The sequence below is a fragment of the Anopheles coluzzii genome, chromosome 2, assembly GCF_943734685.1.
Source record: "Anopheles coluzzii chromosome 2, AcolN3, whole genome shotgun sequence".
Lineage (NCBI taxonomy): Eukaryota > Metazoa > Arthropoda > Insecta > Diptera > Culicidae > Anopheles > Anopheles coluzzii.
Window position 1 is genome coordinate 69,686,819 of NC_064670.1, and position 9,886 is coordinate 69,696,704.

The window sequence follows — 9,886 nt, forward strand, 5'->3', positions numbered from 1 at the left end:
TTGTTGATGGATTCCCATACCGCGCAAATAACTCTTCGAGGAATTCTATAGTGGATGATGTTGTTGCCGATGGCATAATCTTCACCTCTGGCCATTTCGAGTAAGCATCCACAACGATACATAAAAATTTATCGAAAAATGGACCCGCAAAATCAATGTGAATTCTCTCCCACGACCTGGTTGTTTGTGGCCATGGCTGTGGTTGAAGTCGGCTTGGTGATTTGGCTTGGCTCATGCAACTAACACAGTTATTAACGAAATTTTCAATGTGCTTGTCTAATTTCGGCCAAAACACGTCCGGGCGACTATGGGCTTCGAACGACGAGATCCGTTCGCCGCTGTTGTGAGAAGGCGCTCACTTGGCGCTCAGTTTTAAAATAACGTACCATTGAGAGACCGTAAGAAGCGCGTGAAAGAATGAGTTCTATCTGCCGGGGTCGAACGTTCCCGTTTGTATGGGGAGAAATCCTCGAGGTTTTGCGCCGCGGATTTGGAACGAATGTTGTTTTCAATGTAACGTTTTGCTTTAAATTTAGCTTTAAATGATTGAAGTAAATTGAACTTAGAGGTGTGAAACATTATGAAAATGTTTTGTGATCTATTTCAAAAAAAAAAAAGTTTTGAACATGTATTTAAAAAACATTAAATATATCGGAATATAAATAAACATACGAATATCTATTATTCGTATATATACATATATATATATATATATATATATATATATATATATATATATATATATATATATATATATATATATATATATATATATATATAAATATTTGAATATTTATGTAAAGGATAAATTTAATGTTTTTCACATAAATTTGTTACATTGCTGAAACTTTATAGAAACATATCGCAAAACATTTTCACCATGTAAATAACGTTTATAACTCTTTAAAATAAAATCAATCAGTTTTTTATACATTTTTATAAAGTAAATCCAATCCTGTCGTCCCTCCTTAATTTGAACTAAGTTAAATTTAAATTTCAAGAAAATGAGTAAAGCTGCCTTATAATTGATAACAAATCATCCAATAATGATGTAACGAATGAAATCCAATACCAACGGCAAAAAAGATCAAAATTCAAAACTTTACCATCCTTGAACCGTAGATATAAACGTCTTTAAATGCTTGACAGTTGTATCTCATGATTCTCATTCTCTCATGAGCGTCGAACGGATTTCGTCGTTCGAAGCCGGTACTCGCCCCGACGTGACTTCTCGCTATTGACTTCATGCGTTCTATCCCGGGATGTCCACGATGCAGCTGTTTTAACATGCGATTTCGGAATTCTTCTGGTATTATTATACGATCTGCCATCATTAGACATCCTTTTACTGTTCAGATGGCTTCTCGATGAGCAAAATATCCACGAACTTCTTCATTTTCGATAGTTTCAGCTCGTCTAGGCCATCCTTCTTCACACAATTTCTTAACATCCTGCAACACAGGACACCTTGATGTAGCATTTCGAATTATGTTGAATGTTATAGGTAACGTTTCAATAGCTTCACCCAATACTGCTGTGATGTTCTCTTCCGATTGTAATGAAGCTATAACGAACTCTTCATCTGTTTTGGAGTAATTGTTCATGAGCCGCGAGAGAACGTCCGCATATCCAAAATTAGTTGTAGATATGTATTCTATTTCAAAATCATAGCATAATACAGGGTTTTCGAGGATTATATAGACATGTTCAGCGAGTTGTAGATTCATTCAGGTATATAATAGACTCTTTCAGCGAGTTGTAGATTCGTTCAGGCATATAATAGACTCTTTCAGCGAGATATAGAATTGTTCGGAAGTAGGCGTTGACATGTTCAACGATTCTGTAGTGTTGTCATTTGGTTTGTTTACACACTGTGCCGCAGCATTCAATTTTTCATTCTTAAATATCCTAAAAATAGCTAATAATCATTCCTCAAGCTGTTTAATACGTAGATTAGTTGAAAAAAGCATATTTTTTCGAAAACCGTTTGTTTACCTCCTGATGAGAACGATCCAAGCTGCAGTCCAAGGGGTACGAAAGTGACAGCTCTACAGTATAACCGAACATGTCAACGCCTACTTCCGAACAATTCTATATCTCGCTGAAAGAGTCTATTATATGCCTGCACGAATCTACAACTCACTGAACATGTCTATATAATCCTCGAAAACCCTGTAATGTTGCCATCCGCAAAACGATGCATGGCCACTGCGCCTATGCCATATTTTGATACGTCCGCTGCTATGATGATTTCGTTCACTGGATTGTAATGTGTTAAAAGCAAATCTGAATGCAATATTTCCTTAATTTTGTTGAAGGAATATTCACAGTTATTTGACCAATTGAATGTAACATTCTTCTTTAATAATTCATCCAAGGGCCGTCTCCATTGATGCATGTTCTTTACAAACTTCGCGTAAAAGTTTACAGCACCAAGAAATGAACGAAGGCTTGTAACATCGGTAGGTGCAGGCATGTTTGTTATTACTTCAATTTTGGAAGGATCTGGACGAATTCCGCTAGCATCTACGATGTGTCCCAAATATTTTATTTGTTGTTGAAGCAAACTGCAATTTTCCTCCTTAAGGTGAAACCCGTAATCTTCCATACGCTTGAAAAGTGCTCTTAAAAATGTGTGATGATCTTGTTCTGTTTTGCTGAACACTATAATGTCGTCCAGAAAAGATTCAGTACCTTCAAGATTCGATATCATACCACTCATAAGCTGCTGGAATGCTCCAGGAGCAGATTTTACCCCTGGCGCTAATCTATTGACCTGGTAGAGACCCCTATGTGTGTTAATGGTTAGTAATTCTTTGGAGGGATCATCGACTTCGACTTGCAGATATGCATCTGAAAGATCAATGATACTAAAAACCTTTGATCCATTAAGTTTTGCAAAAATCTCTTCCGGAACAGGTAATGGATAGTGGTTTGATTCAAGAGCAGTGTTTAAACTTGTGGAATAGTCTGCACATATACGCACTTTTCCATTCGGCTTTTTAACGATAACTACAGGTGCAGCCCACGAAGAAAAATCGACAGGCGTGATAATGTTCAATTTTTCCAAACGATCGATCTCTTCGTTAACTTTTGAAAATGCAGTAAATGGTACCGGACGCTTTGGTCTGAAAATTGGACGAGCATCCTGTTTCAGGAACAGCTTGACTTTTGTTTTCTTGCACAGACCAAGATGTTCATTGAAAACGTTTGGAAATTCCTCTTTGTATTGCAAAATTGGTGTTTTTAAATGATTGAACACGATTGCAAATTGATGAGAGAGGCTGTGATTCTAAACCAAACAATTCGATCCAATCTAATCCGAACAAATTAAAATTGGAATTTTCTGATACAAAGCATGATGCATTTTTCAAAACATCTTTGAACTGAACAGTGCTAGTAAGTTCGCCTAATATGCTCAACATGTTTCCAGAAGCAGACCTTGCTGAATGATTAGTAGGTTTAAGTTCTGGTGATCCAAGCTTCAACCATGATTGTTTTGAAATTATGGTTATGTCCGATGCAGTGTCAAATTGCATACGAATGCTTTTGCCTAGTATGGTTACTTGTAAAAATTTCCTAAGTGATTTTCCATTTAGCTGTAGAACGGAAAATATTGCATTTGTCTTAGGATTCTTCACGAAGTCCTGCTTTTTTGCTTTTGGTGTAACACAATTGCAGTAACCTTCTTTATGGCCTACTTTGTGGCATGCTTGGCAAAAATGGTTTTGAAACGGGCAATCTTTTGAAAAATGCATCCCACCGCATTGCCAACATGGTGTTTTAGGAAGTTTTTGATAATCGCTTACCTTAGCCCGTGGATCAGATTGTGATGATAGAGGATGATTCTGTTTGATTGCACAGACTGATATATCTACCGATGTTTTCTTTTCCACAAGCGCAGTGTCGAGTTTCAAGTTTTGCATCCGTTCTCATTCGTGTACTATTTTTTCTAGTGTTAATTCAACTCCTTCTTCATCCAGTTTTGCCAGTAACCTTATCCTAAAATCAGCTATCTTTGGTGAACGTAATCCAATGACGAAAATTAACGATTTGAATTGATCTGCTGTTAGGCGATTCACTTCGAAATCTTCGCATAGTTTGTTCACTCTTGCCCCATAAGAAATGAAGTCTTCCTCAGCATACATTGATGTTTCGAAGCACTTATAACGTTTGCTGAACAATGATGATCTTGTGCCAAACAATGTTTACAATTTTTTAACTGTATCTTCGAATGAAAACTCTCGTGGGTGCTTCGGTAGAATGAAATGTTGATATTTATCGTGAACAGTGACACTGAGTTTTTTCAGTAACAGTCTCAATTTGGCAACATCTTCAAGATTTTCACCGTCACGCAACTGTCCTCGTATTTTGAATACCACCGATCGAAGATTAAACCATTTTCAGGATCGTATGAAAATTCCGAAATACTATTTGCGAGCGCTTCGGGTACAACCTCCACTTCACATCCACCTCCACATTGGGCAAACGCCTGTATAAAAATCGAAAAACCAACTACATCACAGGTTAACACCATAATCATTTTCTTAAAATAGATACTTAAACTTAGTTGAAACCAAAATATTTCACGTTTTTATCTTAAACTTACTGAGATATAGGCCATCAAAGTGTAAACTTTGTATTTTTTGCCCCAAATTGGAGCTATTTTTCGACCAAACATAAACCATCATATTTTAGTATATGATGCTTAGATTTTGATAATCAATGTGTCGTTGGAAAGGTTTTTTGTCAAACTTTGATGTTATGTCTGAATATTTTACAAAAACTTGTTTTTAAAGTTCATAAATGATTGAAAACCAAACATCCCTGCTGGATTTTTGTATATTTTCATTTTGGAGAGTGATTTTTTTATGATTCGACTCGATTTCACTCGTGAGTTGTATATTATAAGAAAGATCAACATTTTTCCTACCTTTTGTCGTTGAAATTAGCTGCGACCATCTGCGACCCCGAAAATTATTAAACTTTTTCTTGAAAATAGCACGAGCGATTTTGACGTGTTGTTGTATGAGCCATTAACCACCAGTATCCAACTACCTGTCATAAACGGGCATTTGCAACAAATAGGCAAAAAACAAAGCTGAAGAGAGGAAAAACAGTTTAAAAAAGGTCGTAAGATAGGAATCAGCTCTTTTTAAAACAAACCATAAAAAACACAACTTTTTTAGTGCGTAATACTTTAAAAATTCATGTTCAGTCCGAAACTTATTCCACCTTCGTTTTAATTCCTAACACTTACTGTTGATGCTGTTAACTGATACGCAATAATGCAATGTTGTGAGCGATAATTATTAAGTTTTATTCGCTGTCTTGACGATTTTAGTGTAGGACTACCCTGTATAATAAAAACAATTGTATTAAATGACGAATAACTGCAATAGCTCGAGGAATTGATTTTCATCCCGGCGTTTGTATGGCCGTTGCCCACTGTGCACTGGTACGGTAGCTTGGTTCAAAGAACTACGCTGCATGTATGAAACCATTTCCATAAGAAACTGCTTGAATGTTTCATCTTGAGGTGTGGCCATTTTCGATGTAGTTCTAGATCAAAGTGTTGAAATTCGAAGTACTTGTAGATTAAAATCTTGAAATTCTTCTTATATTTTGATGTTTGATAAAATTCTAATTCACTCAAATCCTCGTCGCCAAATATTGTAATGTACAAAATGAAACAATTGAAGACACGACTGTTCAGCTTGAAGGCTATTCAACAAAAAATATATTTCTCTCATCAGGCAACTGATATCATATTGAGAGTCTACTAATTCATTTTCATCAGTTTGGTGTCAGCTGGTTTGGTGTTTCGGGCAAATGACAATGCTCTGTATGTTCTCCAGCTCGACTGTTCTTGAAACATGTGATACATTTTAAGTAAAATTTCTCAGAACTGGGACTCAAAGTACTTAAAAACGTCATGAATATGTTTCTCCATCTTGTCTCCTATCAATTTGAATCATTTTTTTAGCTCAACTTTCCTCACGGAGTCCTAGTATCATGACATCATAGTGCTACCGTTACACGAGATTTTGCTGCTGCATCTTAGTAGACCGTTTTCACTATGGTAGACGTCGGCTGTATTACCTTGGCGATTTAAACATGTTTTAATATGTTAGTAGAGCCTAATTTGAAATAAATTCCTGAATTATTTGATGCACCTTAACAGATTTGGCCACTTTCTGTGTGCGGTATTACTCAAACAAAACATGTTTGTAACAACTCACTCATTCAAGCTATTACATGACCAGTTACGATGCAATGCAGCATGGCCCATCAACCAAATGTGACCCATCTTTTTTCCTGATCTTATTGGCCATCAAAAATGCACTGATTCCTTGGTAAAATTTAATTTTTTTGGACATTAAACCGCTTCTTTCGTTAGATTAACCGTTAAGGATGGCTGCTTACATGGCAGTTTGTCACACAATTAGTGTCAGAAAAATGGCCTAACTCTGATCAAATGAAAGAACGAGGCCTCCCACACATTTTGTAACCTTCAAAAATTGGTAGGATTGGTTATGCATAAGTTAAAGATACGATTTTCGCCATCATGCTCCAATCATTTAACTCCCCCGTCTTTAGTGCCTCTCTGACCGCTTGAAGTGCAATTGAAACAACAGAAATGCATTAATTTAGAAGGAAGTCACCAGTAGATTGATAATAATAAATTTAATTCACGTCTACGTAGTGTTTGTCCAGCGTGAATAATTAAAAATATAGATGAACAAATACTTTTTGCACGCCCATCAAACGACTTTTTTAGTTTTTTATGTATTTTGGTTGCTATTGCACTATTTAAATGCTTATTTTTTAGCAAAACGTGTGTATTGATGGTCTCTTTATCGAACCTCATCATTACTTTTATCTCCCCATACGTATTACGGCCATAATTCGCCTTTTTCTGAAAAATATTCAGCTAGACGAATACTTTTTGGACTGACTGTAGCTGCGGTCGCAATGCAGCTTGTTTGATTCATTTGGATACAGTCGCCATGTAATGTGATGATCGTACAACTCTACATCGAGTACCGAGTATCGTCGCGGCAGGTCAGTGTTTCGCTGACATGCATCGAGGTAGAATACAACTTTGTTCGAGCGGACATTTTGACACTAAATCGTCCATGTGATCTTAATCTCTTTAAATGAGCAGTCGATAGATGTTGGATAGGCATAGTCCTATCCGGACAGTCCGAACGAATCTGACTTGCCATGGTCGGAGTTGGTTTTAGTTATTGTTGTGGGCAGTCGTGCGTGCCGACCCCTGGACTTGCCGTGGCAATTGCGCTGCCACCGGTCAACGTCCAGGGGGACGACAGTGTGTACACGCACACTGTCGCACACACTAAGCGTGCACGGCTTAAGCCAGCAAAACCGAAGCTATTGGAAAACTTTCCTGTGTGCCAAAGCTAGAGAGCATGTCTTCTTTCTCTAGATTTTGGACGGCACAACACCGATCGTGTAGCCTATGAACGAAAAACGGGAGAAGGGGAAACCGATATCCTTCGAGTAACACACACGCATGCATCTGCATGCGTATTCCGCTGAACCGAAACTACCCATCTCTCTCGAATTCCCATGATTTTTCTACTATCACACTCATCCGGGTGTTAAACATCCTCAGTCTGTCCAGAACTTTCACTGTGGAAGGATGTGTTGGAGTGATGTGTGATTTTTTGTGCCCCGTACTTTGCTCGTTTACGTTTTGTGCCGTGTTCCTTCTTCTTCAATTATGGAATGATTTATCCTTGTAAATTTCTAAGGTAAGTTTCTTGTGTGTTCTTGAATGTGTACATTAAACTAACGCTTGTCGTCTAAAAAGTTACAGGTGCAGGCGCATGTTAATCGACGGTTGCCAACATCTCGCAAAACGATCGACGGAAGGAAAACGGTGTCCGGTTTTAAAATATCAAGGTAAGCGTTTCTATAATCCTATGTGCAAAATATTGTTTAGTTTGTTATAAAAAAACATGGATTAATTATTGGTTAATTTTCATCAACAGATTTCATCACAGCTCTTTCGTAGAAGAGGGCACTTCATGGACGCCTAGGATACGGCTAAACATGCGCAGCACCAGTCCGTGACGTCATTTCAAGACAGGCGCCAACTGAACACGCGCAGCACCAGTCGAGGATGTCCTAGCGAGAAGGGCAGAAGGAGGAACGAGAGGAAGGGTAACGGAACCGCTACAATTGTAGGGGGTGAAGCATCCAGCCGTGTACAGAGTATGAGTGTGCCAAAACGCATGTGGAAAGAGGAGGTCCAATAAATAGCATGCGAAAGTGTGCATAAAGCAAAAAGAAAAAGCGTCACTACTACAACCAGCAATCCGAAAATATAAGGGGAGGGATAAATACAAATTTATGCGTGAGCAGGACCAGCAATCCAAGCATTTGAATGTGTGCGTCGGTTTGTGCCGTGCTGAAAGTTTTTACTTTAGCTGCTGCTAGTGTAAAAACTTAAGGAAAGCTTAAAGTAAAATTTTTTTACACGGGGCGCCTTCGGAAATTGTTGGCTGGGTTATTGTGTGCCAGAGCGCCGGGCAGAGTGTGCACGAAGGCCGATCCCCAGCCAACAATTTGCGAAGATGCCCCGTGTAAATTTTTTTTACTTTAAGCTTTCCTTAAGTTTTTACACTAGCAGCAGCTAAAGTAAAAACTTTCAGCACGGCACAAACCGACGCAAACATTCAAATGCTTGGATTGCTGGTCCTGCTTACGCATACATTTGTATTTATCTCTCTCCTTATATTTTCGGATTGCTGGTTGTAATAGTGACGCTTTTTCTTTTTGCTTTATGCACACTTTCGCATGCTATTTACAGTCGTTGCCGCTAAATTTTGACTCTAACTCACTTATTTTTGTCTCGAAGGCACCAATTTTTGACAGCGTTTCACGATTTTTGCCTCGAAGGCATCAATTTTTGACTGTGAGTAAAACGCTTTATTTACAAAATTTTATGTAATTTTTGAAACTGTGTGTTCTGAAATGATTGAAATTAAGTTAATAGGTGAATAATTGTATTGATAGAATTTAAAATAAAACAATTCTTTTGCCAATTTTGTGCAGTTTTAATGGAGTGAAAACAATTGGCACGTATTTTCAGCTGTAAACAAAAGCTTTAGCAATTCTAAAATTTCATCATTTTTTCTCAAGAAACAATCAATTTACACAGTTTTTGTATTTTTTATGAGTTGTGGAATAACAATTGTTAAAAATCTGCTTAAATACCTTGTAAAATCGTCATTATTACTACAAGAGTCAAAAATTGATGACTTACAGACAAAAATAGGTGCGTTAGAGTCAAAAATTGATGCGCACTGTCAAAAATTGGTGCATTAGAGACAAAAATTCATGCGCACTGTCAAAAATTGATGCCTTAGAGCCAAAATTTGGTGGCAACGACTTTATTGGACTTCCTCTTTCCACATGCGTTTTGGCACACTCACACTCTGTATACGGCAGGATGCTTCACCCCTTCCAAATGCTGCGGTTGCTTTCTGTTACCCTTCCTCTTCTTCTTCCTTCTGCGCTAGGACATCCTCGACTGGTGCTGCGCGTGTTCAGCCGGCGCCTGTCTGGAAATGACGTCACGGACTGGTGCTGCGCATGTTTAGCCGTATCCTATGCGTCCTTGAAGTGCGCTCTTCTACGAAAGAGCTGTGATGATATCTGTTGATGAAAATTAACCAATAATTAAACCATGTGTTTTATTTAAAAAAAAAACAACTAAACAACATTTTGCACATAGGATTATAGAAACGCTTACCTTGATATTTTAAAACCGGACACCGTCCTTCCGTCGGCAACCGTCGATTAACATGCGCGTGCACCTGTAACTTTTTAGACAACAAGCGTTAGTTTAATGTAC

General features: G+C 37.8%; 1 protein-coding gene across 4 annotated transcripts in view; it reads left to right on the plus strand.

Moving 5' to 3' along the window:
• Window positions 1-9,886, plus strand: part of LOC120948642 (uncharacterized protein K02A2.6) — a 112,409-nt gene that overhangs the window by 9,394 nt on the left and 93,129 nt on the right. Inside the window, exon 1 of one of the 4 annotated variants that reach the window (XM_049605566.1) lies at window positions 7,430-7,929. The exons of the other annotated variants lie outside the window; for them this stretch is intronic. The gene's annotated coding sequence lies outside the window, so the exon portion shown is untranslated. Of the gene's footprint in view, window positions 1-7,429; window positions 7,930-9,886 lie in introns of those variants that run through there. 4 annotated transcript variants of the gene reach the window in all.